At 41.7% G+C, this 26,571-nt stretch overlaps 1 protein-coding gene across 3 annotated transcripts in view; it reads left to right on the top strand.

Annotated features, from left to right (window-relative positions):
- MTUS2 (microtubule associated scaffold protein 2) overlaps positions 1-26,571 on the top strand; it is a 625,283-nt gene that overhangs the window by 152,838 nt on the left and 445,874 nt on the right. The window contains exon 3 of one of the 3 annotated variants that reach the window (XM_050766814.1): positions 19,996-20,050. The exons of the other annotated variants lie outside the window; for them this stretch is intronic. The gene's annotated coding sequence lies outside the window, so the exon portion shown is untranslated. The remainder of the gene's footprint in view (positions 1-19,995; positions 20,051-26,571) is intronic. 3 annotated transcript variants of the gene reach the window in all.

Raw genomic sequence — 26,571 nt, forward strand, 5'->3', positions numbered from 1 at the left:
AACATTGGAAATGAGTGGGAGGAATAAGATACAAAATAATCTGCATGCTATGCTAATCATGACTGTACAAAACAAGTTTGCATAGACTATCTCTGGAAGGATGTGTGAGTTATCTCTGCAGAGGACAATTAGGTGGTTGGGGGAAGGGATAGAGAGAAGGGGCTTAGGTTTTATGATGTACCCTTCTTCCCTTTGAGTTTGATGCCATGGGAATATATGACTATTTTTATCAGATCTCTGTGTGTGAACTGGATATGGGGACTGAGGGAGAGGAATTAGGTGTACATAACCCTGGGTTCACAAATGCAGGTGAGGGAGTAGGTTTATGTGGTGGGGTTGTTGCGGGGGAGAGGGGATGATGAGTCAGTTGTTGTAGGTATGTTTTTCACAGTGGATTTAAGTATGATTGATGAATCACATCCTGGTGTTTCTTTTTCATTTAAAATTATTAAAAGCATTATTTTAAGGTATTTCAACCCAATTGGCCTATGTTTAGACCAATTTTAAGAGAGTAGGAATTTTAGCTTAGGAGAAGGAATAGGAAATCTTTTCAATGACCAGAACTCAGCAGTTATAATCAGCTGCTAACAGGTTCAAATGACTTTGGGAAATAAACTGGGAAACTTACTACCTTTTATATTTTTATGGGAGAATATTTTCTCAATTCCCAACAACTTCCTCCTAAACTTTCTGTAATATAATCTATGAGGTAATTGGTTTTCTTATGTGCTTCTTATTAAGTAATTATCCAACAGAATAGTTTTGTAACACACATTTATAGGCTGTTAGTAGCTTCACATGTACATCAATCATCATAATGTTACTTTGCTATATTATCAGGTGGAGATGAACGCCTTTGTGATAATCAAAATAATAAATTTAAAAACTTTCCCTTCACTGAGGTGAAGACAGAAAAAAATATTATTAAAAAGCCAGCACTCTATTAATTTGGTTTTGAGCTGGTGGAGTCCAGGGTTTATTCATTTATTTGTAATGGGAAATTCAAGTCTTACTCACCTAGAAAATCATCATCTTTGCCTGTTTAATGTTTTCAGTTTTGAAATACTAGTTTACAAACCTAACCTCTCTCAGCATCCCACTTTTTGCCAGCTATGATACATTTACTGTCTCTTTCCCAGACTACCACCAAGGGATTTGTAGCCATGCCATGGTCACAAAGACAGAAAAATGACTTCTAAACTACAGTACTGCAGAAAGTACATGACATTGCTCTTTGCGATAGAATTTATCTGCCAAATTAAAGAACTGTATTTTTTGCTGTTACGTTTACCTTGCCACATGTGTTCTTTCTTCCTTTAATCACTTTTATCGCACTTGACATTCATTAGCATATATTAAGAATATAGAAAGTTAGGTGAAATAGGCAAGTGTCTCAGCTACCTAGTGGTGAAAAATTTCCCCCTAGATTTAAGATCTTCTTACATCAAAAGGATTTTTCTAGTTCGACAAAACAGTTCAATGCGGTAGACTAAGCTTTGGCCCCTCACTTTGTAGAGTTTTGATTAGCAGATAGGATAGAATTTCTAGAGAAGCAGTCAGGAACGCAAACTGTGACTATTGGATTAAGCAACACAAAACAAAGGGCATAAACATCATCATTTGCAGTAAGAAGAATGAGAAGGGGGATGTGATTTATACACTGGTTTCCATTTTTAAGATGTAGAAATAATATACCTTTCCTTATGTAAATTCTTACAGGGTTCTTACCTGCTTAGCAGGCCATCTTGCTTATATTAGAACTCAAGATAGTGATCTCTGATTCATTGGAAATTACTGTGATGTGATGGTTGTGATTATAGTTTGTTTTAAAATACAGATTTAGATGTATTGCAGGTATGTATGTCCTGTAGAGTATAATTCCTCATGATAATATCCTTTTGTTGTAAGACAGCAGCACATCTCTGGACCCCAGTGATCTAACAGGCTGCATTCATGGCTCTGGCCTTGTGACGATGGGTCAGTGGACTCTACGCTATCTGCCCCAGGTCTTGCCAGTGGTGCTATCAAAGGCTGTTAGGCTCTGACAGCCAAGATTGGTGGAGGACAACCAGCCAGAGAGGTTCTTGCCTGGGATCTACCACCCCATTTCACTCAACATGACCTTCCCAAAATGACTGCCTTGGCATAGGGTTGTGGAAAGCAGCCCCCTGGATCATTCAGAAGAGATGCAAGTCCCTGTCTATACTCCCCAGAGGCATCTGTAACCTCTGCAGTCAGACATTGCAAAGAGTTCCAGTGAACATTTTAGGACAACTACCAGATTCCAAGTGGTTTCCTTCAGGAGCTGAAGTTTGGAAGAAAGCTTAAGTGAGAGAGACTTGTTTGAAGTAGGTATTGTGACCAGCCACAGTTGAAGAATTAAACAAAACTCTTTGTTAGGTACTCTGCATTGAGAGGTCTGACTTCCATGGCCAAGTTGTTACTGATTTCTATTTAGGCTTGTAAATTCTACCACAATGCTCCCTAATTAGAGCTGCTCTATCATTTTTCAAAAATCATTGTTATAAACAAAAATCATTTAAAATTAACAGTGCCTTTTCATCCTGAAAACCATTTTCAGGCCCTTTCCATTTTAAGAATAAAATTATATGAAAATTAAAGAATATACTGGATTTCTTTAAGGTATAGAAATCCAGTATATACTTTTCTCTTGCTTTTCTCATCCAAAAACAACCCTTTGTTTTTTTTCTAAAAAGATTTAGTTCTATTATCTTGAGGAAAAGATTTAGAAATAACAAGTTTGAAATTAATAGAAGAGTTTAATGGTAAAACATGTAGTCATCATTAGTTTCGGTTTTTGTTGCTATCTTGGAGTCAATTCCATGAGGTCTGAAGTGATTCCCAGGTTCAAAATGGAAAGAGAATCTGGGAGAGTCAGAGGCTCTGATGAGATTCTGAGTTTAGTGCCTCAGAAGATGCCCAGTTTCCCAAAATATACTGCAGCGTATCTTAATGTTAGCATGAAATGTTAAATGCTAACATTTAATATACACATTGAAATGATATTATGTTAATGTTTTAAAATTTGGAGCAACCTTTTTTTGGGGAGGGGAACTTTACAATGATTCAACTTCTCAAGAACCAGTGCTCCCTTAAAAGAAGTAAGCATAGCACCCAGAAGAGAATTAAGGAGGTCCTCTCTTGCTTTGGAGATGACATGTTTGAATTTAAAGCAAATCATCAAAAGGAACTTTCTCATGCTTAGGCCAACTACATGATGCATTTTGAAAAGGAATAATTAGATGATGAATTTTGAAAAGGAAGTCACTTTCCTGATATTTGAGAGCTTTTGAATATATTCATTGTTTACAAGGTAAATGTATTGATTTTGCGAATATTGAAAATAAATTGATTACAATAGAGTCCATGCCATTAACGTTGGCAGTTCTTTTCCCAAGAACGTTTCACCCTAGTTTTTCTTTTTAATTAATTGTTTTTGAATAGATAATATATTTGTTTCCATTGTCAAAAAAGTTAAGAGAGATATTAGAAGGTATGCTTCAAGAAGTTTTACTGCCAACCCCGTTTTCGTTTGCCCCATCCTACCCTTCCGCCCCATAGGCCAACATGCTAGTTTCTGTGTATTTTCCCAGGATCTTTGGAGACGGTTCTTTATGAAAATATGTATTGTGCTTCTCCCTACTCCCCTTTTTATATAAAAATAGTGTAGTATATATGTTGCTTTTGTTTATTTTCCTCACTTAAGGGTACATCCTAGAGCGGTTGCCCTTATCAGAAAATAGGGAGCTGCTTCTTAGCTCATGGGGATGGCCACTTGGATTGTTTCCAGTGTTTAATGTTTTTCTTGTACAGACACTGCTGTGATATTTTATGTGCATGTGTAGGTATATATGTAGGATAAAATCTCAGAAATGAGATGGTTGGATCGATATTTATAATTTTGATAGATGTCAGATTATTCCTCAGTGTTTTTGTTGCTGTCGTTTGTTTGTTTTTTAGAATAGAATTTTGCTTTCTCACCAGGAATGTTCAAAGGAAACTATTTTCCTGTGGCAAGCACGGCCGTGTAATGTATTGTCTTAATCGGGGCACTTCTGAGAGTGGAAAGCGGTTCTATTAATAGCCACACTAGGGCAACAGGCGTAAGCTGGGACTTTGCCAGGTAATCTGGGACATGTCTTGACTTAATGTTAACTTTGCTGACAGAATATGCCGTATAAGACTTTCCAGTTTTTCTCAGGAGACCTTGAATGGAATTAAAATTCAAAATTAATCCTTTAATGAGGCCAGCCTTTAAAAGTGAAGCCACTGATGATTGCATAGCAGTAGGAATGTATGTAGTGTCATGGAACTGTACACTTCAGTGTGATTAAAATGGTAAATTTCGTTATGTATATTTTACCACAATAAAAAGCATAACAGTTAAATAAACATACTACTAATATATGAACCCACAGGGATTAATCTAAAAAAATTAGATAAAATGAGAAAAGAAAAAAGACAGTCTCAGATGCTACGTGTTGTATGATTCTATTCATGAAGATATTCTGGAAAAGGTGAAACTATGGAAACAACAAATGTGTAGGTAGTTTCCAGGGGCTGAGGGCATAGGGAGGGTTGACTACAAAGGAGCTGGAGGAAATTTTGGAGGGTGATGGGACTGTTCTATATCTTGATTATGGTGGTGGTTACAGGATTTTATGTGTTTTTCAGAACTCGTAGAACTATACACTTAAAGGAGTACATTTCACCATATGTAAATTATAGCTTAATAGAAGAGAAATGAAAAAAGTGATGGAAAAAAAGTAGAGTTCCCAGTGTTGTTTCCCTTGAGCTCTGGGAAAGATGTCTTGCCTGGTCTGGCTTCTCTTCTGGGCAAGGACAGCGTGATCTGAGTGGCACTTGCCGATGGGCCTCCTGCCCAGTGACCCCTGCGTCACTTGCACTTTTCTAGCTGTCATTGGTGGCCGTGCCGCTTCAGGAAACTGTGGTCCTGTACGGCTTCATCTGGCTTGTTTTAGAGATCTTGCAGATGCCAAGGTCAGGGGTTCAGGGTGAGTGTGGCCCACCATTGTGTCACCCCAAGGCTCAAGTGGGTGTGAGCTGATCTGGTTCCATTTTACCTGGAGGGAATGGGGAGCCCAGATAATTGCTTCCCAGTGCCCCAGTCTTTCTTGCATGCCCGAGGGATTCTCCCTTGTTTCTTCGTGGCATAGTGAAAGGATTCTTACATGGTGAATCAATCTTGGCTGTGACAGAGGATGCCAGTTAATGGCCAGCGTAAATGTCTGCTGCATCTGGACCAAGTAAAAAGAATGTTTAGTTGGGCAAGAACAGAAGGTTCCACAGGTAAGTAGGGTGCAGGGTCGGGAAGACAGTGAAGACAGATGGAAAACGGCACATTCTCTGGGTCCAGGATGGGAGGTGGATGCAAAAGTCAGCAGAGGTCAAGAGTCAAAATCAGAAGAATGCTCAACATCACTAGTCATTAGGGAAATGCTCATCAAAGCACAGTGAGCTACTACTTCACATCCATGAGGGTGGTTATTATTAAAAAAAAAAAAAAAAAAAAGAAAATAGCAAGATGTGGAGAAATTGAAACAGTTGTGCACCATTGGTAGGAATGTAAAATGCTGCTGCTGCTGTTATGGAAAACAGTATGGAGGTTCCTCAAAAAATTAAACGTAGAATTACCATCTGATCCTGCAATCTCATGTCTGGGTTTATATCCCAAAGAATTGAAAGCAGGGACCGAAACAGGTATTTGTAGACCTCTGTTCACAGCAGCATTATTCACAATAGCCAAGAGATAGAAGCAGCCTAACTGCCCTGTGACACTTGGATGAATGGATAAACAAAATGGGGTCTGTACATACAATGGAATATTACTCAGCCTTGGGAAGGAAATTCTGACACATGCTACAACATGGATGAACCTTGAGCATATTAGCATATGATGGTAAAGGAAATAAGCCAGTCATAAAAAGACAAATACTATGTGATTCCGTTCAGATGAAGCACCTAGGGTGGTGAAATTCATAGACAGGAAGTAGAAGGGTAGTTGCCAGGGGTCCAGGAGAGCGACGTGGGGGAATTGTTTAATAGGTATAGAGTTTTAGTTTTGCAAGGTGGAAAGAATTCTGGAGATGGATGGTGGTGATGGTTGCAGAACAATATACTTACTGCCACTGAACTAGTGAATACATTTTAAAATGGCTAAAATGGCAAGTTTTATGTTATGGATATCTTACCATAAAAACATAATCTTAAGGAAAATTCAAGGGGAGTGAGCTAAAGCCAGCAGATTTTTACCTGCAAAGCCAAGGCAGGCTGGCTGTCATCTCCTTTGGGTGGGTGTGAAGAAGGCACCCTTGCAGTGGGTGGTTCCTCACACAGAGGTCCCTGGCAGGTTCTCCTCTCCATCGCTCCAGAGTGGCCCGACTTCCCTCATATGCCATCACTTGCGGGACCATCAAGCTAATCTTCCTGCTACATGCATTGTCATTCACGTACAGTGACGATCTTCTGTAACTTCTGTCCAGGACGGTGGCCAGAAGCCATGTGCGGCTGTTGTGCACTTCCAGTGTGGCTCATCCAGATGGTGATGTGCTGTAACTGTAAGATGCACACTGGATTCTGAAGCCTTCATCTGAGAAAAACAATGTAAAATACCTCAGTAATAATTTTATATTGATAATATGTTGAAATAACATTTATTGGGGGGGTCAATGAAATGTATTATTAAAATTAATCTCACTTGTTTGACTGGAATTTTGTTATTGTGGCTACTAGAAAATCTAAAATTTCATGTATGGCTTTTGTTGTATTTCTGTTGACTAGCATTTTTCTGGAGCAGCAGCACCATCTGAAAATGTGTTAGAAATGCAGATTCTTGGTTCCCACCCCAGGCCCTTGGAACCAGAAACTCTGGGGATGGAGCCAGCAATCTGTGTTTTAACATCTGCTCAAGTTTGAGAGCCAGGGCTCTAGAGCACTCTTAATCAGTTTAACAACTACTAAGACTAAAAGGCTGCTTTATCACTGCTGCCAAGCACCTTAACCTTTAATCGCAGCTTAGGCAGGAAGGACTGACTGCAGGTGCAAATTAGCACGGCACTCACAGTTGTTTGGGTGCTCTCTTGCTTTGCTCTGGATTCGGTCTCTCCACTCTCTGCTTATGTGGCTTCTCACCCACTTTGTTTCTTTACCGGCCTCCAGCTCCATGTTCAGTGGACTTGACCACAGATTCCACTTTCCCTTCTCTTTGCTCCCTGGGACAAGGGGAGTTCTCCTTGCCAGTTTCTGCTACCTGATGCACTTGAGTTAAGGACGATTGCCGAGTACTCATGTGAACTTTGCTGAATTCTGTGTGGTGTCTGCATTCTGCTCAGGCAGGCGGGGAGGGGAGGATGTGAAGAATTAGGGGAAGGGTGCTAAATTATCATTGGTTTTGGAAATCTCATGCAGTTGAGAATCTCTTGGGAAAAATGAGAGTCTAAATTTGTTCCTCTCTCCCTCTACCCCTCCTTCCCTTTCTTCCTTCTGGGGGAAGTTTTGGTTGCTTCCTAGTATCAATAAAAGGGGTCTTTATGAGACTTCTGCATCTGGTTTTGATGAGACCAGATGTGTTTGAGCAAATCATTCACCTTCTCAGTGCTTCTGACTCCTGGTCCTCAAGGCAGAATTAATGGCTTCCAGTGCCGCATCACAGCTTGCAGCGCACTCTCCGTCACTGCGTGAAGAAGATCAGTGTGCCTACGACCCGTTCTGGGACTGACATCTGATGGAGCTGTATTTGGGCTCTTTTTGAACCCCTATGATCCGATTTGTCAAATGAGGATAAAGGAGGTCCTCAATACTTTCTGTAAAACCCTCTGGGCCAAATCTGTGCATGAATTTGCACTTCAGGTTTTTAGATTGTGCCTGTGTTGTATATAACATTACATTCCTAAAGAAGGGCTAGGGCAGTGCCCTGTATCAAGTATGTTATTTCTGAAGTGAAACATGGGCATTCACGCTAAATGGGATTTCTCAAAAAGACTATAAATAGCTTCATACATTTGGCTTATGTTTTTCTGTCAAATGAGTTACAAAAACAACCTCTCAGCTTTTAGATCTTTTGGCGTTCAGGATAATGGATAAGGGATTGTGGACTTTGGTAGTGCCTGTGTTGTCTGAAATAACAGAATAAACCCAGATTAGCAAATGTGTGGCTTTTGTTTGTTTTGGAATGGCTGAAGAATGCCCCAGATTAGGAGAAGATTCCTAAGAGCTGATTCATGTGTCAACCTTTTGGAGTTGATATTGTTACCAGCAGCTTGAGAGAACTATATGTTAGTGTCCAGAAATATGTATGGATGTTCCCAGATATTGGAGCTTAATGTTATGATTTTGATTTTTAGACGGCAAAATATCCCAATTCAGACACATCTTTGAAACTGGCTGTATATGCATGCTACACAAAGTTTTATTTCTTTGAAAGCAGAACACAAAGTAGTTGCAAAAATCCACCACAATGTCATAGGTTCATTGTCATGACTAAATGGGATACTGTACTGAAAGCAGCTGGCACAGAGTGTGGTCTTTAGAAACTCAATAAATGATAATTTGGTATATTATTATAACTGGGGATGTTAATAAGTAGCCATTGTCTATTCTCATTCCAGATATAAATGCATTTTATCAAAATTTGTTCCTTATATTTTAAAATATTTTAGCAAAGGAAGAAGGAAGAAATGATACTTTTTTTTTTTTTTAAAAGCTTTATCTTTGGTTTTTCCCTGGCTTTAATTCAGTGCCCTTGTTTAAGTCACTTCAACTCTGTGATGGTTAATTTTGTGTGTCAACTTGGCTGGGCCCAGATATGTGGGCAAAGATTATTGTGGATATTTCTGTGAGGATATTTTTGGATGAGGTTAACATTTAAATTGAAGGATTTTGAGTAAAGCAGATTGATCCTCCATAATGTAGGTGGGCCTCATCCAATCAGTTGAAGACCTGGATAGTCCTCTCCTGAGCAAGAGGGAATTCTGCCTGCAGACAGCTTTCAGACTCCAACTGCAGCATAGCTCTTCCCTGTTTTCCAGCCTGATGGCCCACCCTGCAGCTTTTGGACTTGCCAGCTTCCATAATTGTGTGAGGTAATTCTTTAAAATAAATCTCAATCTCTGTCTCTCTAGAACTCTGATGAATGGACCTCACTTGACCTTACTTGGTTTCTTCGTTTATAGAAACAGAACATAGGAGATGATGGCTTCCAAAGTTTCCCTTAAGATTGTGAGAAGTTATCTGGGTCTAAAGCAGCATCTGGGATGGCCCAGCGTTGGCGGGTTAGGATGATGGGGGCAGGAAGGAGAGTGGGCCTTGGGAGTGGGCATAGACGGCAGGCTAAGTTGGGAGCTGTTGGGGCCTATGGGGATCCATATGGAGGTGTCCGGTACACCCCTGGATGAGAGTTGGTCTTGAGGGTGATGGCGATTCATGGAGAGGTGTTAACAGACACAGGATATAAGAACTTGCCTGCTGTGTCGAGCAGAGTCCCTGATGCATACACTAGGTAGGCACAGGCTTCCTGGCTTCAGAGCCCAGAGGGAAACCCAGCAGCTGGGACTCCACTTGGTTGTGTTAAAGATGCTACCCCCAGTGTCCTGGAGACTGTGGCTGCATGCCTGCTTTCTCACCAGCTGCAACGAACTAAGACAAAACAATTCCTTAAAGTTCACCATGTCCCCTGATGAATTTTGGGTTACTCTCCCGAGCACAGACTCCTCTAACAGGACCAGGCATCAAGTTTGGCTGAGATCTGTTCCTGCAGAGTCCAAGTCTTAGATGGAGGCTTGAGCTGCAACAGCTTGATATCACTATTCCCTTTGTGAATAGTGACAGTATTAATAGCTGTGTCTGCTGATGTGTGTTCAGTGTTTATCACTCCAGAGCTGCGCTGTCCGCTGGGGAGCCACTGGTCCCATGTAAATTAAGAATTTAATTCTTCGGTCACACTTGCCACATTGCAGGTGCTCAGTAGCTGCATATATACCTGGTGGCTTCTGTATTGGACAGCACAGATGTGGGACATATCCATCCTCACAGAAAGCTGGCTGGACAGCCATGCTCTAGTCTAGAGCTTTGTGTACATTGTTACCTACTCCCATGGTGTTTTGGAGTGGGAATTATTATCCCCAGTTTATAGATGAAGATATTGGAGCTTAGGCTGAATAATTGGCCCCAAAATCACAGTTTTAAGTGACAGAGCTGGGAACTCAAAGCTGGACCCCTCAGACTCTCCTGGAGCTCTGGTCTCGTCCACTGGATCTGGACTTGTCAGCCTGCAGGTGGTGGTGAACCTTGAGCATGCAGGAAATCTTCCGTGTCTATGGCAGGAGGCAACCCTGGGTGAAAAGATGGAGAAGAGTGGAGACACACAGCGGGTGTGGACAGAGGCTCCAGAAGGATGCAGCACATCCAGTGCAGCACAGAGAGTTCGAGTCGCATTGCACAGTGGCAGCATGAAGTCTTTGATCTTCACGAGAGCTGTTTCAGCCTAGTAGAGGGGGAGAAAGCTGGATATCAGGGCTTTGAGGAATAAATAGGAGATGAGGGAGAGGAAGGAGATGGGGTTGGGCAGCTAGAAAGAGACATGAGATGAAAAGACAGGACACTTTGAGGCTTGAGGAAGCTTGCCCCTGCTGACAGACTAAGGTAAAGATTGTGGGAACCAGGCTGGAAGCAACTTTGGGGTGGGGGCCAACCCTGAGACACATGCCCTGCCTAGAGGGGGCCACCACCATCCTGTCCCAGCTGACTGCTGCTGGGAGACCATATTAGCTTTCTGTTGCCAGAGTCCACACATCTGGATTTTTATGTGAAATGTGCCAAATTATAAACACGTTTAAAATAACATGTGCTTCCATAAAAAGCACACATCCTGTTGCAGACCAATGTGAATGTCTTGAATGCTGCAGAACTGTACACTTAAGAATGGTTAAAACGGTAAAGTTTTTGTGTTTTTTACCAAAAAACAAAAAGCACATATCACCGGGCCATTTGGGCACACAAGTTGTGCGTTTGTGACTTCTGGGCTAGGGGGATAGATCCTGCATTACTCTCTACCTTGGCTGTGCACAGAGAATCCTAAACCCCAGGCCGTACCTTGAAACAATGAAGTCAGAATGTCTGGAGGAGGGACCCAGGTAGCAGAATTGTTTAAAATGAAAAAGTGATCTCATTTTACAGCCAATGTTGAGAAGGTGAAAGAATTAGCAATTAGGTTAGAGACAGGAAGAAATAGCGTAAGAATCCATGTATAGGGAACTTCTGTTTCTGGGACTGGAGGGACAAAAGTGAGGATGTATATGGATTATGTTACATTAGGGGTGTGAGGATACCGCAGCAAGAATAATGGAGAATTTCATGATGTCCAAGACTTGAGCTCAGCTAGTCTTTAACTTTTCTAGTTGCAAAGTGGCAATGACATATGCACCTACCTGGCTATGTCATCACGTCTTTGTGCTTCTGAAAATCTGTTTGTTCCCGGGGAATTCATTTTGTACAGATGTGTTGTAAAGCAAAAGTGTCATACTCATTAGTGATAATCTTTTAGGAATCACTTTACCTTTCCATTTCTACCCCTACTGTACTACTAGAGAAGTTATTAATTCATTTTGGAGAAAACAGAAAACTAGAGAAATGGATTTGTGAGCCAACAGATCAGGAAGAACAATGAAATCTAAATGTATAGCGCCACTAACGAAGCTTTTAGTAAACCGAGTGTACAAAGTGTTCACTGAATGTAGACAGTTATTTCAAAAATGTAATTATCCCTTTTAACACGAAAATGTTAAAAGTCCATTAATTATCAGATATTCAAAGAGTTGCCTTTGGAGTAGACAAAGACCTGAGGCATTCTTCAGAGGGAGCATTTTTATTAAAGGGGAGTATATTTATGTCTACTAAAAATTACAGAAGGTTTTGAATAATTCAGGGGGGAAATAAAATTCTGTTTCCCCCCTGAATTTAATGTAGCTTGAAGTGATGGAAGCTCATGTCTAAAATATTAGTTTAATATGAGAATAAGCCTCTTTCCAGCAGGAAGATGTTGCTCATTTAGCTTTCCTTGTAATCAAAGGCAATTGTTTGTAAACCAACTTGGCTGTACTTTGAGTCAATTGGTTTTGGACTAGCTCCTAATCAAGAGATGCAAATGCTTTCTTGTCAACAGTTTCATTGGCTTAGACCTGTCTGCTGAGGGAGATTTTTATTGATTCCTGGTAACTTAAGATGCTCTGTTGGGCATGCTTTATAAAATTTGTGAAGCTGGTGGAGTGCTGGGAGCTGAGAATCTATACACGTGTCAGCTGTTGATATATGAAAGAGCCACAGAGTCCAGGCAGGCTGGGGAAAATGGTTGCTTAGTAATTTGGGCATTTGCAGATGAATTCTCATCTTGCCCAAGACTCACTCAGTGAAAGGAGCTATGAAAATGAGGCCAAGATAGTGACCCCTTTTTAGATAAGGGATACATGTATGAGGAAATTTTAGGGGAGCATATATAGTTCAGACATACAGCCAAGACACTGAATACAAAATTGGCCTCATTAACAAAGTCCCTTGCCAACTTCCCAAGCCCAGAAAATTATCCCTCAGCAAACTCTAAGAAGGAGGAGGTCACAGGTGTGAAGATGCTTAGATTTGACTTGTTGAGGATGGGAATGGAGGAGTCTGTGAAGCTGGGTCACAGTTTGATGAGGGTTGGGTCGTCTGCTCCAGCAGTCCTCTCTACAGGTGTCCACAGGGCCCACAGGAGGCTGGCTGGGAGGACGAGGGTGGATGGCAGCCCCCTCATGTCTTCTGCTGGGGAGACAGTATGAGGGGTGAGGATGGGGTGAACAGGGAAGCCCATGCAGCTCTCTAGAGAGCCAGCTGCTGTGTGGGATTGCAGGGCCACGTATGCCAGGTTGTCTCATTCTCTGACTTAAGACAGGCCTCGGGTTGTTTTTTTGCAGAATTCCCTGATTTGTGCATATTGATAATAAGTTTAAATCATGACATTGTGAGGGTCAAATAAAATGCCTATCGGGGTCAGATTTGACCTGTGTGCCTGGCCCCTTGGCTCCCTACTCTACTTTCCTAACCAGGGCTTGTATGGGAGGAGGTACTGGAATCTTCTGCTGCCTGGGAGGTGTTGTGAACTGGCAGGAAGATGTCTTGTGGATTGGGGCTTCACTGAGTGAGTCACTCGTTTAACATGTGTCTACGAACTACTGTGTGCCAGGCACAAGGTGGGTTGGAGGTGTGGGGAATTACAAGCCAGGGAGATGTTGGAGGCCTGGGACTCTGGAAGGAGCTGGTATGTTTATGAACTGACTCTTTTCTTTTTTTTTTGAGACGGAGTCTCGCTCTGTCTCCCAGGCTGGAGTGCAGTGGCGCGATCTAGGCTCACTGCAAGCTCCGCCTCCCGGGTTCACACCATTCTCCTGTCTCAGCCTCCCGAGTAGCTGGGACTACAGGCGCCCGTCACCATGCCCAGCTAATTTTTTGTATTTTTAGTAGAGACAGGGTTTCACTGTGTTAGCCAGGATGGTCTCAATCTCCTGGCCTCGTGATCTGCCCGCCTTGGCCTCCCAGAGTGCTGGGATTATTGGCCTGAGCCACTGCACCTGGCCTGGAGTGACTCTTTTCTATGTGATTAGAGACTGAGTCCATGTGAGAGGATGGGGGGATGGTATTGGCAAGTTCAGTCCTGGTTGGAGAGTGAAGGACTTTTACGGTTGCTCAAGAGTGTGCATTTTGCTCTAAGAGCAAGAGGGAACTGCTTAGTGGAGAACTGTCATGATCACATTCGCGTATTTACAAGCTGCTGCTGCTAGGCAGAGGAACAAGATGAGGCAGGTGACCCAGTGCATGCTTGAGGGCTAGACTTTTAAGAATTTTTGCTCATTTAAGACTGCTGCTATGTTAAGGTATGCAGTTAGGGTCTGTGCTGCTCTTGACCATGTGGGATAGAATGTGAATAAACATCACAGGGTCACATGTGTGTAGGTTAGACTTGTCCTCCCTGTCCCAGCTGTTTTCTTTATTTTCTTTCCATCGAGGTTGTATACCAGTTATGAAACTTCGGTTTGTCTCTTCAGTTTTTAAAAAAAAATTGATTTAATTTCGACTGTGAGCCTTTTTTCCTGCTCTGGGCCAGCAGGAGCTTTAAACCTGGCTACTTTTTACCACTTTTTCCCTCCTTCCCCTTTGTGTAAAGGTCCTGGGTTGGAGGCAGCACCCAGGCAGTAGGGACATCCCTCTGGTCCTGTGTCTCAGATCTACAGCAGTTACCTCTGAGATGTCAAGGGTTTCTTAGGATCAGCCAGTGTGATTCTGTCTTTATACCTGGGAACTCGTGCAGTCCTGGAGCCCAGCCTAGGCTTGGCTGAAGCCACTCCTCCCTTTCTAGGCTCAGCTGGCTTTGAGAGCAGCCAGCACAGATCCTGCCTACCTCTAGGAACTACAGTCCGCTCCTTTGTGGGCCTGGCAAATTTACTCTGGGGGACTCTCTCAATCTCCCTTCTCTTCTCTATAGTTCCCACAGTGACACCTCTTCTTGCCTGAAACTTTTTTTCCCCTCCATGGGCTTAAGCATTTGGAAACCAAAACCAGGAAGGGAAGTGTCTTACCAGCAGTTCCTCCTCTGCAGTCACAAAGCTCCCTAGGGACTGGGAATCACGGAGGCTGCTTGGGGGAGGTTGATGGAGAAAGGGAAAATAGAAGACAGACAGACATTGCTATTTCAACAAATATTTTTTCCATGATGGCAAGTTGATGTTACTGTTTGGTTTCAGAGCCAAAAGACAGCAGATATGAGGACTGCCGGAGGGAGGAGGAGGTGAAGGAGGGAACTAGGACTGGCGTAGTCTGAGCAGCCTTTTCCAGCTGGTGGGGGATGAGGAGAGATGGTTTTGATGGCTGCACACGGACTAGAAGTAGGGAGATTTCACAGTGAACGTATCTCACACTTGCATACTTCCGGGAAGGCACTAATGACTGTTTCCTTAATAATTGTATTTTCAGTGGTTCACGGCCACTTCCAACAGCTTGGGTTTTGCCTGACCATTTCTAAGACTCAGTTTGGCCATCCCTCGCAAGCTCCCCTGGGCCTTTGGACAATCCAGTCCTAGTTGCTCATATTTGAAATTTTCTTTTTATTGTGGTAAAATACACATAACATAAAATTTTCTGCCTTCCCCATTTTTAAGCGTACAGTTTAGTGGCATTAACTCCATTCACATTGTTGAGCAACCATCAGCACATCCATCTTCAGAACTCTTTCATCTTGCAAGACCGAAACTGTCCCTGTTAAACAACTTTTCTTCTCTCCCCACAGCCCCTGGCAATGACCATTTTACTTTCAGTGAATTTGATGACTCTAGGTACCTTATGTAAGTGGAATCATACAGTATTTGTTGTCACCACCAGTATTTGCTTTTCTGTTGATTTTTTTTCTCTCAGTGTCATGTCCTCAAAGTTCCATGTTGCAGGATGTGTCAGAATTTTCTTCTTTTTAAAGGCTGAATAATATTTCGTTGCATGTATATATCATATTTGTTTATCCATTTATCCATAGAGAGATATTTTGGTTGATTTCACATTTTAGCTATTGTGACCAATGCTGCTGTAAACACAAGTATACCAATATCTCTTTGAGATTCTGATTTCAATTCTTTCTCTGTATACCTAGAAGTAGGATTGCTGGATCAGATGGTGATTCTAATTTTATTTTATTTTTTGAGGAATTGCCATACCGTTTTCCCTAGCAGCTGTACCATTTTATAATCCTACCAACAATGCACAGGTGTTTCAGTTTCTTTACATCTTTGCCCATGCCCGTTATTTCGTTATTCTCCTGTGCATTGTCTATTGATAGTCTCTTTTACTGTGCAGAAGCTCTTTCGTTTAATTAGGTCCCTCTTGAGGGAAGGGTGTTTCCTAGATTTTCTTTATGATTCTTATAGTTTGAGGTCTTATGTTTAAATCTTTAATCCATCTTGAGTTAATTTTATCTGGAGAAAGGTAGGGGTCCAGTTTCATTCTTTTGCATATGGTTAGCCAGCTATCCCAGCATCATTTATTGAATAAAGATTCCTTTCCCCATTGCTTATCGCATTGACTTCGTTGAAGATCAGATGGCTGTACATGTGTGGCTTTATTTCTGGATTCTGTATTCTATTCCATTGGTTTATGTGTCTATTTTTGTACCATGTGTTACTATCTTCTTTTTGCTTGGTTGATTTTCTTTGTAGTGAAATATTTTAGTTTCGTTCCTTCTCATTTTCATTTATGTATATTCTATAGTTGATTTTTTTGTGGTTTCCACAGGGCTTACATTTATTTATTTAATTCTTGAAAGTTTTACTTTTAATTGACAAATATACATATTTAGGGTACCATGTGATATTTCAGTATGTGCATAATTGTGTAATGATCAAATCAGGACAATTAGCAAATCAGTCATAAATATTTATCATTTCTTTGTAGTGAGAAGATTCAAAATTCTCTCTTCTAGCTATTTTGTAATATACATTATATTATTGTTAACTATAGTCATCCTACTGTACAATAGGACACCAGAACTTATTCCTCCTAACTGTAACTTTGTACCCATTGACTAGCTTCTCCTCATCCTCTTCTGCCCCATCCCCCCAAGCCTCTGGTAACCACTATTTTACTCTCTATTGCTATGAGACCAACTTTTTTAGATTCCATATATGAGTGACATGATGTGGTATTTGTCTTTATGTGTGTGGCTTACTTCACTTAACATAATGTCCTCCAGGTTCATTCGTGTTGTTACAAATGACAGTATTTCATTCTTTTTAATAGCTGAATAGTTTTCTGTTGTGCATATCTACCACATTTTCTGTATCAATTTATCTGTTGATGGATACTTAGGTGGATTTCATGCCTTGGTTACTCTGAATATCTTTGACTTTTGTTTATCTGGGAATGTCTTAATTTTCTTTTCACTTTTGAAGGACAGTTTTGCTGGCCATAGGATTCTTGGTTGACAGTGTTTTTATTTTTTTTTCTTTTTTATTGAGATGGAGTTTCATTCTTGTTGCCCAGGCCGGAGTGCAGTTGTGCGATCTTAGCTCACTGTAACCTCTACCCCTTGGGTTCAAGCAATTCTCCTGCCTCGGCCTCCCAAGTAGCTGGGATTATAGGTGCATGCCACCACACCCGAGTAATTTTTTATATTTTTGGTAGAGCAAGGCTTTGCCATGTTGGCCGGGCTGGTCTCGAACTCCTGATCTCAGATGATCCACCCGCCTCGGCCTCCCAAAGTGTTAGGATTACAAGCATGAGCCACTGTGCCCGGCCGACAGTGTTTTTCTTTTAGCACTTTAAACATATCAGGTCCATTCACTGAAGTCAGGACCTGGATGTCATCCTTGACCTCACATCTGAGCCATCACCAAGTTTTGCCACTTCTGCCTCCTAAATAGCCACAAATATTTTCACTCTCCTTTCCCTCTGCTGCCATTGTCTTCTCTTTACTACTGCATACCTCCAATAGCCTCCCAGTCTCCTTCTGCTGGGCCCACTCTAACCTGTTCTCAGGCTGCAGCCAGAGCTCTGTTCCCAAAGTACAGAGATGGTTGTTCCCCGGTTCTGCTGAACACTTGTCAGCAGTTTTCTCCAGTCCTTAGGATAGGATCAGGCTATTTAATGTAGGGAGGGTGCCAGCCCTTGCCCATATGCACATGCTTATCTGTCATTGCCTCTCACAGTCATTATTCAGGCCACACTGAGCAGCATTCAGTTCCTGGAAAACTACTCTTTCTTGCCTTTTTTGCTGGGATCCTTCTCATAAGAACTTTGGCTTTTATTCTTAGTGAGATGAAGAGCCACTGGAGGGGCTTGAAGAGAGGAGTGATATGATCTAATTTCCATTTTTAAAAAGGTCCTTCTAGCTATAGGGTTCATTATAAACCACAGGATGGAATCTGGGACATCGTTCCAGGGATCTCACTGAGGAAAGATGGTAGCTTTGATGATGGTGGCTGTGGAGGTTGGGAGAAGTAGTCAGATGCTGATCTATTTTTAAAAAGATACCTGACAGAACGTGATGACAGGTTGCATGTGGAATGTGAGAGAAAAGGAGGAGTCAAGGGTGACTCCAGGCTGTTTGCCCTGAGCGAATGGAAGGATGAGCTTGCCATCAACTGAGATGCAGGCAGATATTGGTAGAGCAGGTTTGGACAGAGGTGGTGGGAGTGAGCAGAAATATCAGCAGCTTAGCTTTGTGCAAGTTAAGATTGAAATCTGTTCAACATCTATGCAAATGTGGCAGGCAGAACAGTGGCCCCCCACAAAATGTCCGTATCCCAGTCCCTGAAACCTGTGAGTAGGTTCCCTCATGTGGCAAAAGGGACTTTGCACATGTGATTAAGGATATTGAGTTGGAGAGATTATCCTGGGTTATCTGAGTAGGTCCAATGAAATCACAAGGATCCTTGTAAGAGGGAGGCAGGAATGTCACAGTCAGAGGAGGAGATGTGATGATCAAAACAGAAGCTGGAATGACGTGCTTTGAAGTTGAAGGAAGGGGCCACAGCTAAGCATGCAGGTAGCCTCTGTATCTCACATTTTGTGACATACGTTTCTCCAGCTTCTAGCTGGAAGAGGCATGGAAATGGATTCTTCCTGGAGTGTCCAGAAAGAATGCGGCCCTGCCAATGCCGTGACTTTTGTTTTTTAAGACCCATCTTGAACTTCTGACCTCCAGAACTGCAAGATAATAAATTTGTGTTGTCTTGATCCAGTAAGTTGTGGTAATTTGTTACAGCAGTTATAGGAAATGAATGAAGATATTGAGTGGGCTGTATTACACATATGTCTGGGGCTTAGGGAGAGCCTACCTTCCTTCACTTCAGCTGTCACTCATCACTCAGCAAAATGACCGTGTTCTTTTGGCAGCCTCAGCTGTCTTAATAGTAAACATCTGGAAACAGTTTTTAGACGGTAGGCTAAGTGGATTTCCCAAAATGTACAGTATATGTTTTCTGCTCTTGGCTGGTGTTTCTGCTTATACCTGCTTATACCCTGCTTATACCGCAATTGATACACTATATACGCATATATACTATATACTACATGCTTTCTACAGAATTTGATTATCTATTACAAAGTGGTTCCAGATGATAAGAAAATAGGAAAAGTTCTGTTTTGAAGCTGAAGTAGTGATAGTTGCAGGATGTAATAGTTAATAGCAGGGGCAGATGCAGAGAAAATTAAAGTAAAAAGTGAGATGCAAGGGCTTCATACAGTCATATTTGAGCAAATAGTTTAGGAGCTAACAGATCCTTAAATCATAGTGGTTAACCCCTCCATTAGATCATCATGCTATTACAGCCTGAGTTCAGTGACCAATGTTCAAAATGATCGCCTTAAGTCACCATGAAAATATTAGATTACTTTTGATGCACTCTTTCAGAAATTAGAGAATTCTACAGTACATTTTACAAGCTCTCTCTCAACATAATTCAAACTTTAAAGTGCATTGGCTCTTAAATATGCTTCAGTTGCTAGAAAATCAGTTTATCTGGTGCACTTAGTTCCCCAGCGATGCTAGGTAATAGAGCACCTTTGAACTTTAGCAGTGAATACATTCGTGAATACCAACGTAAGATACTGCATGGGCAGTGAGAACAATGAGACTCCAATTGCGCACCAACCCTATTGTGAAAGCCTTTCCCTACAGAACTATAAACAACTAAAAGTACAGTTAAAATAGGTCAAGAAGAGCAACACACTGGGAGTTCAGTCCCCAAGTTAGACCAGAAGCAACAGCTTTGCTACAGAGATTGGAATGGATGGGACATTTTTTTTTTTTAATGTTTTAATTTAAGAAACAGTTATATGCTGCTTACTGTGTGCCTAACACTTCTAAGCCTTTTGCATAAATTAATTGATTTAGTTTTCATGAAGCAACTCTGTGAGTAAAGTACTATCATTGTTCCCATTTTACAGATGGCAGAACTGAGGCACAGATAGATCAAGTAACCAGCTCAAGTGCATCCAGCTGGTAAGTCTGGATTCAAGTCCAGGGAGTCCATGCGCTTAGTCTGTGCTAGCCTCACTGGATCTTTTCAGCTTACAGTCTTGAATTCCGTCTCCTATACATGTCTGCCCCTTTTAAATGTAGTTCAGGCATATAAGTGGGATTCCTGTTGAACACTTTGTGTCCTAATTCAAGTCCTGGTCTGGGCCAGCTATTTATTCTGCCCCAACTGTTTCTGGTCTCTAATTCAACATACCTAGTACTGTCTCACCAGATGTCATTCTTCTTGTTTAAAAATATGCAGTGTTTTCCCATTTCCTACAGAATAGGGGCCAGACTCCTTAGCATGATATTTTTGGTTGTGAGCAGCAGTCTTCTGTGGTTTCTTTGTGCAGAAAAGGAAGGCCATGGGATACTTGGGTGATGGACAAGAGCAAGGGAGCGCTGGGCATGGGCAGTGAGAACAAACTAGGCAGGGTGCTCCTGTGGCCCTGGCACAGCCTCCATGGATGGCTCTGCTGCCATTCTTGGTTGCAGCTGCTGCCCACAGGTGCTGTCTCTCATCTAGTCTCACCATCATCATGGTCTTCGTATCATGTGTTTCAGATTCAAAGGCCCAAGTAAGAGCACCCATTTAGCCAACACTGGCTCACCTTCCCGGGGGAAAGAAAGGGTGAGGAGCTCCCACATTTTGCTACTTTTATGGAGTATAGTTTCTTGCCTCCACCAGGACTGACCACACAGAATTACCCAAAAGTAGGAAGTTGGTTTGGTTCCTGCCAGCCGAAAATAATGACAAATAATTCTACAATGTGGCTTTGACATTTTCTGTCTGCAACTCAGAAAGGATATATGGGCACGCACATGTATGTGTGCACACGTACATGCATGTACATGCATTAACTGAAAAATATTTCAGAAAATAATTCTCATCCATGAAAGTGTAATACACTGATAGTTTTTATATAGTCTCATTAAAAAGAAAATACCAGCCGTGACTTATTAAATTGATTTGAGTTTGAAAATCTTGTCCTGCAGCATCCTCTGTATAGTATTATATATTCACAATACTCCCAATGAGTAGTTGTATTCATGAAATGCTTATTTATATAATGGACAAACCTTTTTACAATTCTGGTCTTTAAACGAATGTTTGTAACATAGATCCTTGAAGTATGGGATTTCTTACCTTCACAACAAAGCCGGCAAAAGTGACAAGAAAACGTGGATCTTTTGTTTACTGAAAAGCAACACTTTGTAGTTTCTAGACTATCTGTATCGTCAGAAATTGCCCAATACAATATTTTAGCATGTTAGTTTAACTTGCCAGAAAAATTTAAATCAATAATAGTTTTCTAGAATGTGATGGGTTTTAATTTCTGATGCCAACTAAACAAGCATGTTTCTTTCAGCAAATACAAACTGAGAACCTGCTGTGGGTGAGGTCCTTTGCTGGGTGTTGTGAAGGATATGGAGGTGAACTGGGCTGGGATCCTCGTCTGAAGGAGCTGGAAGCTCAGTACAGAAGAAAAGACAAGCCTGTAGCGAATAGTTGTACAAGGTGGAAAGTGATCAGGATCATGGGAAGGGAATAAATAAAATGTATAGGAATTCAGAGGAGCACAGGTGTCCAGTTCTTGATGAGCAGGTGCTGCAGAGCAAAGGAGGACCTCAGGCTGCTCTCTAGAGGGACTTCTCCAACATCTCGTACCTGCCATGGTGCAGCCAGTGAGGCCATGGAGATCAGCGTGGGCTCACAGACCCTTTGCTGCAGTAGGATTCTTGTCTTGGCATTTCTTTGTTCCTACAACCCCAGCCACTTCTGCCACCACATCAATGCTTAATGTACACAGGGTGAGTGAATGGACCTAGTTTTGGCAGCAGAGCTCCTGTGGACAGTGATGAGTGCTCAGCCACCAGCATTATGGTCGAGGGCCCCACACAGGTTTCTGTGGGCCAGAGAGGGGCTTGGAAGTCCTTTGGGGAAGTGGTGCTGGCCCAGCAACTGGAGAGGGGCAAGAACAAAAAGGGCTTTGATCCCAGTGCTTGCCCATCTCCAAATCGGAAATGATGAATTTATCTATGAACTTGGGAAAGTTCTGTTGAGTGTCTGTTGTATGAAAGTTCTGGTACAGAAAGGGATCTGCAGATGCTAAATGACAAGGACCCTGCCCTCTAGAGCAGCCAAGTCCTGGGAACAAAGTAGGGTGGAGAGGAGTCAGGAGGAAGCATATACAGGAATAACCACGGGCAGTAAGGATGGAAAGGGGTAAGTGCTGTAAGCGAGGCACAGGCAGAGAAAGTGCAGCCGTGATCTTGGACACAAGGAAGTAGGGAACTCCATACTGACTTTAGCACATGTGAACCAGGCACATTTTCGTCTGTTGTTATTCTCTAGTAATGATACCGATGTCTTGCAAACATGCTTCTTCCTCACAAAAACTGAGCTAGTATTGTTAACCCAGGACATAGTCTGCACCAAAGTGCTTCTGTGTCTTGTGAGGCTCCGTTGAACACAGAATCTGCTCTGTAGGAATTTGCTCCATGGAGGTAGTGTTGAAAAGCAATAGTATTGCCATTCGAGTTTTGAAGATGAAACTATTTCCATGTTCTGGTAGATGGCCCATTGTAACAATTCTTTTCTTATCTGATTGTAGCTAGCTCTTTTAAAGATGCAATTCTGACTCAGACACTTTCACCAGTCCCTTACTATGTAGGGATTTGGTTTCTAGAACAGAGACTAAATATTTCTCTTGTATGGAGGGGCTGTGCAAGTTCCTGGAGAGGGGAGTAGGGCAAAACCAGAGGGTAGGTGGATGTGGGGCAGCTGTAAGCTGGGGCTGAGAGTGGGCAGGTGAATGGTGAGGTACCAGTGGAGGATCTTCCCAGTTGCAAAAGTTTAGTTGCAGGCACAGAGCACTCTGCACCAGATGCTGTTAGGAACACATAAAAGCAAACAGCAGCAAAACTCATTCTTACATCTCTGGGCATTACTCCTTTCTGTGGCCCAATGAACCAGGTACATAGCAATGAATCTGAACATATATTTTTTTAATGCAGTGACATAATACATACTCCATTTATTTAATAACCTCCCATGGAATAAGTGTGTTTTATATATATATATCTTTGGTCCTCCCAACAAAGCTACAAGCCTCTATTTTTAGGTCCATTAGAATGCTCATAAGGACACAGATGAGATTAGTGAGTTACCATGTAGCCACAAGATGACAGAACAATGATCCAAAGCAGAAGGTGGCACATTCCAGCACCTTCTTTGCCTCTGCTTTGTATGGATGGTGGTCATTGTGAAGGCATTCTGAGAGGCCTGACAATAGGCAGGTTTTTAAAAATTTTTATTATACTTGTAAGTTCTAGGGTACATGTGCACAACATGCAGGTTTGTTACATATGTATACGTGTGCCATGTTGGTGTGCTGCACCCATTAACTTGTCATTTACATTAGGTATATCTCCTAATGCTATCCCTCCCCCCCTCACCTCTCCCCACAATAGGCCCCAGTGTGTGATGTTCCCCTTCCTGTGTCCAAGTGTTCTCATTGTTCAGTTCCCACCTATGAGTGAGAACATGCGGTGTTTGGTTTTCTGTTCTTGCGATAGTTTGCTGAGAATGATGGTTTCCAGCTTCATCCATGTCCCTACAAAGGACATGAACTCATCCTTTTTTATGGCTGCATAGTATTCCATGGTGTATATATGCCACATTTCCTTAATCCAGTCTGTCATTAAGACGGATGTTTGGTGATGGATGTTTGGGTTGGTTCCAAGTCTTTGCTGTTGTGAATAGTGCCACAATAAACATATGTGTGCATGTGTCTTTATAGAAGCATGATTTATAGTCCTTTGGGTATATACCCAGTAATGGGATGCCTGGGTCAAATGGTATTTCTAGTTCTAGATCCTTGACTAAACCAGGAAGAAGTTGAATCCCTGAATAGACCAATAGCAGGCTCTGAAATTGAGGCAATAATTAATAGCCTACCAACCAAAAAAAGTCCAGGACCAGATGGATTCACAGCCGAATTCTACTAGAGGTACAAGGAGGAGCTGGTACCATTCCTTCTGAAACTATTCCAATCAATAGAAAAAGAGGGAATCCTCCCTAACTCATTCTATGAGGCCAACATCATCCTGATACCAAAGCCTGGCAGAGACACAACAAAAAAAGAGAATTTTAGACCAATATGCCTGATGAACATCGATGCAAAATTTCTTTTTTTAAATCTCTTTATGACAGGAGGGCTATGTCTTCTAGGGAGCACGCTACCTGATAGAACATGCTGGATAATTCAGAAACATCCTGAGTTGCCATTCCACAGGCAACTGGACAGTCTTTAAATCTGTTGTGTGTTTGTTTGTCGAAATCTGTGACTCTCTTCTGATGCTGTGACTTCCTTTTCACTAGAGTAACTCAGCTTTTCTTGGGAATCCTTCATCCGTTGAACTCAGGGACAGGAGGGGATGCAGTCTCATCTGCCTGCTCAACCCTTGGTGAATCTGGGGTCTGCTGGTCTCTGAACACACAAGAAATATGCGTCTTTCCTCCCACTGATTCAGCTTCAAGTTCAGATGTCCTGTTATTTCAGCAAGAACATCCAATCTGTTGTGTTCCTAGGCATCCAGTACAGTGATCCTCTTAGATTCCTTAAATTTAAAATTTCAATTTAAACTGGGAAAATCACAAGGTAAATTTTTTTAATGAGTTTGTAGCTTTAATCTTTCATTAAAATCATCTAAACCTTCACACTTTGCTATAGTTTAATTATGTCATAAGAAAACAGTGGTTTTAAATTTTTAAATTTCTATTATAGTGATAAAAGGCTTATTACAAGAAATTGCAGTCCTCGGTCTGCCCACCCCTCCCATTTCAACTCCTACTCCCCAGAGACAACAGATTTCAAATGACTTCACTGATTCTTCTGATACCATTCTATGATGGTATCAATGATACCAGGTCTACCATTCTAAGAAGATGCTGTGTTTCTATCTTTTCTTTTCATCAATTTTGGATATTTATCATTACAGCAGTGGAAAATTCAGCTGTCTTACTGCATATTCTTAGTAAACATATCCCTTTCTTCAGACTTCCAAAATTTGGGAAATTAGCAGTAACTATTTAACTGTGTGGGTCCACTTAAACATCTGCATTTTCTTCTGCCTCCACCACTCCTGAGACAGCAAGACCAACCCCTCTTCTTTCTCCTCCTCTTCCTCCTCAGCCTACTCAACGTGAAGATGACGAGGATGAAGACCTTTGTGATGATCCACTTCCATTTAAGAATAGTAAACATATTTTTTTCCCTTGGGGTTTTCTTAATAACATTTTCTTTTCCTCTAGCTTTACTTTATTGTAATAACACACATACAAAATATATGGTAATCAACCGTTTGTGTTATCCATAAGGCTTCTGGTCAGCAGCAGGCTATTAATAGTTAAGTTTTGGGGGAATCAAAAGTTACTTGTGGATTTTCAACGGCACAGGGGTTGATGCCCGTAACTCCCACATTGTTCAAGGGTCAACCATATGTGATTATTTGTAATTTGTTGATATTCGTATTAGTGTACTATGATGATTGGTTTCTTTTGTCGTGAAACCTCCCCGCCACTGCAGTTAGTAAATGCCCTATGAGGCTTGTATTGCTAATTGCTGCCCAATAGCCATTTCATCTTCCTCATTGCTGGCTGAACGCTGATTTAGTTGTGATGTTCACCCCTTTGCCCCTTGATTCAGTAACTCCGGATAGTGCCAAGCCAGTCACCGGAGCCCCATCTCCTGCCCTGGGGGGAAGAACTTGCCGGGCTTGCCTCTGGAAGGTTTCTTTATCTTAGAGAGACAGACAAGGAAGAAACATCCTCTCTACAAACCCTGTGGATCACTTACTACATGCAAACATCCAAGCACGTCAGGACCATCAGTTTTTCTTGCTGGATCTGCTTTCCACCGCCTTCTGCCTTTCTGTTCCAGTCTGAACTGGTTCATCTCTGGACCTGACCACCCATTTCCTTTCAGTTTGTCTGTCCTGGCTTCCCTGTCTTCTTCATTTACATAATCATTTCACAGAAGCATATTCTTTAGAGGTTTGGGGAATATACATATATTTGAATTTTTGCATGTTTGCAAATGTATTTATTCTGTATTCACCCTTGATTTGATAGTTTAGCAAGATATAGAGTTCTAGGTGGAAATCATTTTTTCTTGTGGTGTTATCAGATACTTGCTTTTGCTGTTCAGAAATCTGTTGCCATTGTGATTCCTTTTATATGTGATTTATTTTAAGTCTTTTGAGGATTTAGGGCTTTCCATTTATTCCTAGGACACTGAAATTACTTGATGCTGTGCTTTGCATATTGCAATTTTTTTTTTTCTAGACTTTTGGTGGGCCGTTTTAATTGGGAGGCTTGTGTTTTTCAGTGTTGAGAATTTTCTTGTTTTGTTTCCCTGGTAATTTGCTTTTTGTTTTCTCGCTGCTGCTGCTGCTGCTGCTGCTGCTGCTTCTGCTGCTTCTTCTTCTGCTGCTGCTTC

Source organism: Macaca thibetana, chromosome 17 (assembly GCF_024542745.1).
Source record: "Macaca thibetana thibetana isolate TM-01 chromosome 17, ASM2454274v1, whole genome shotgun sequence".
Classification (NCBI taxonomy): domain Eukaryota; kingdom Metazoa; phylum Chordata; class Mammalia; order Primates; family Cercopithecidae; genus Macaca; species Macaca thibetana.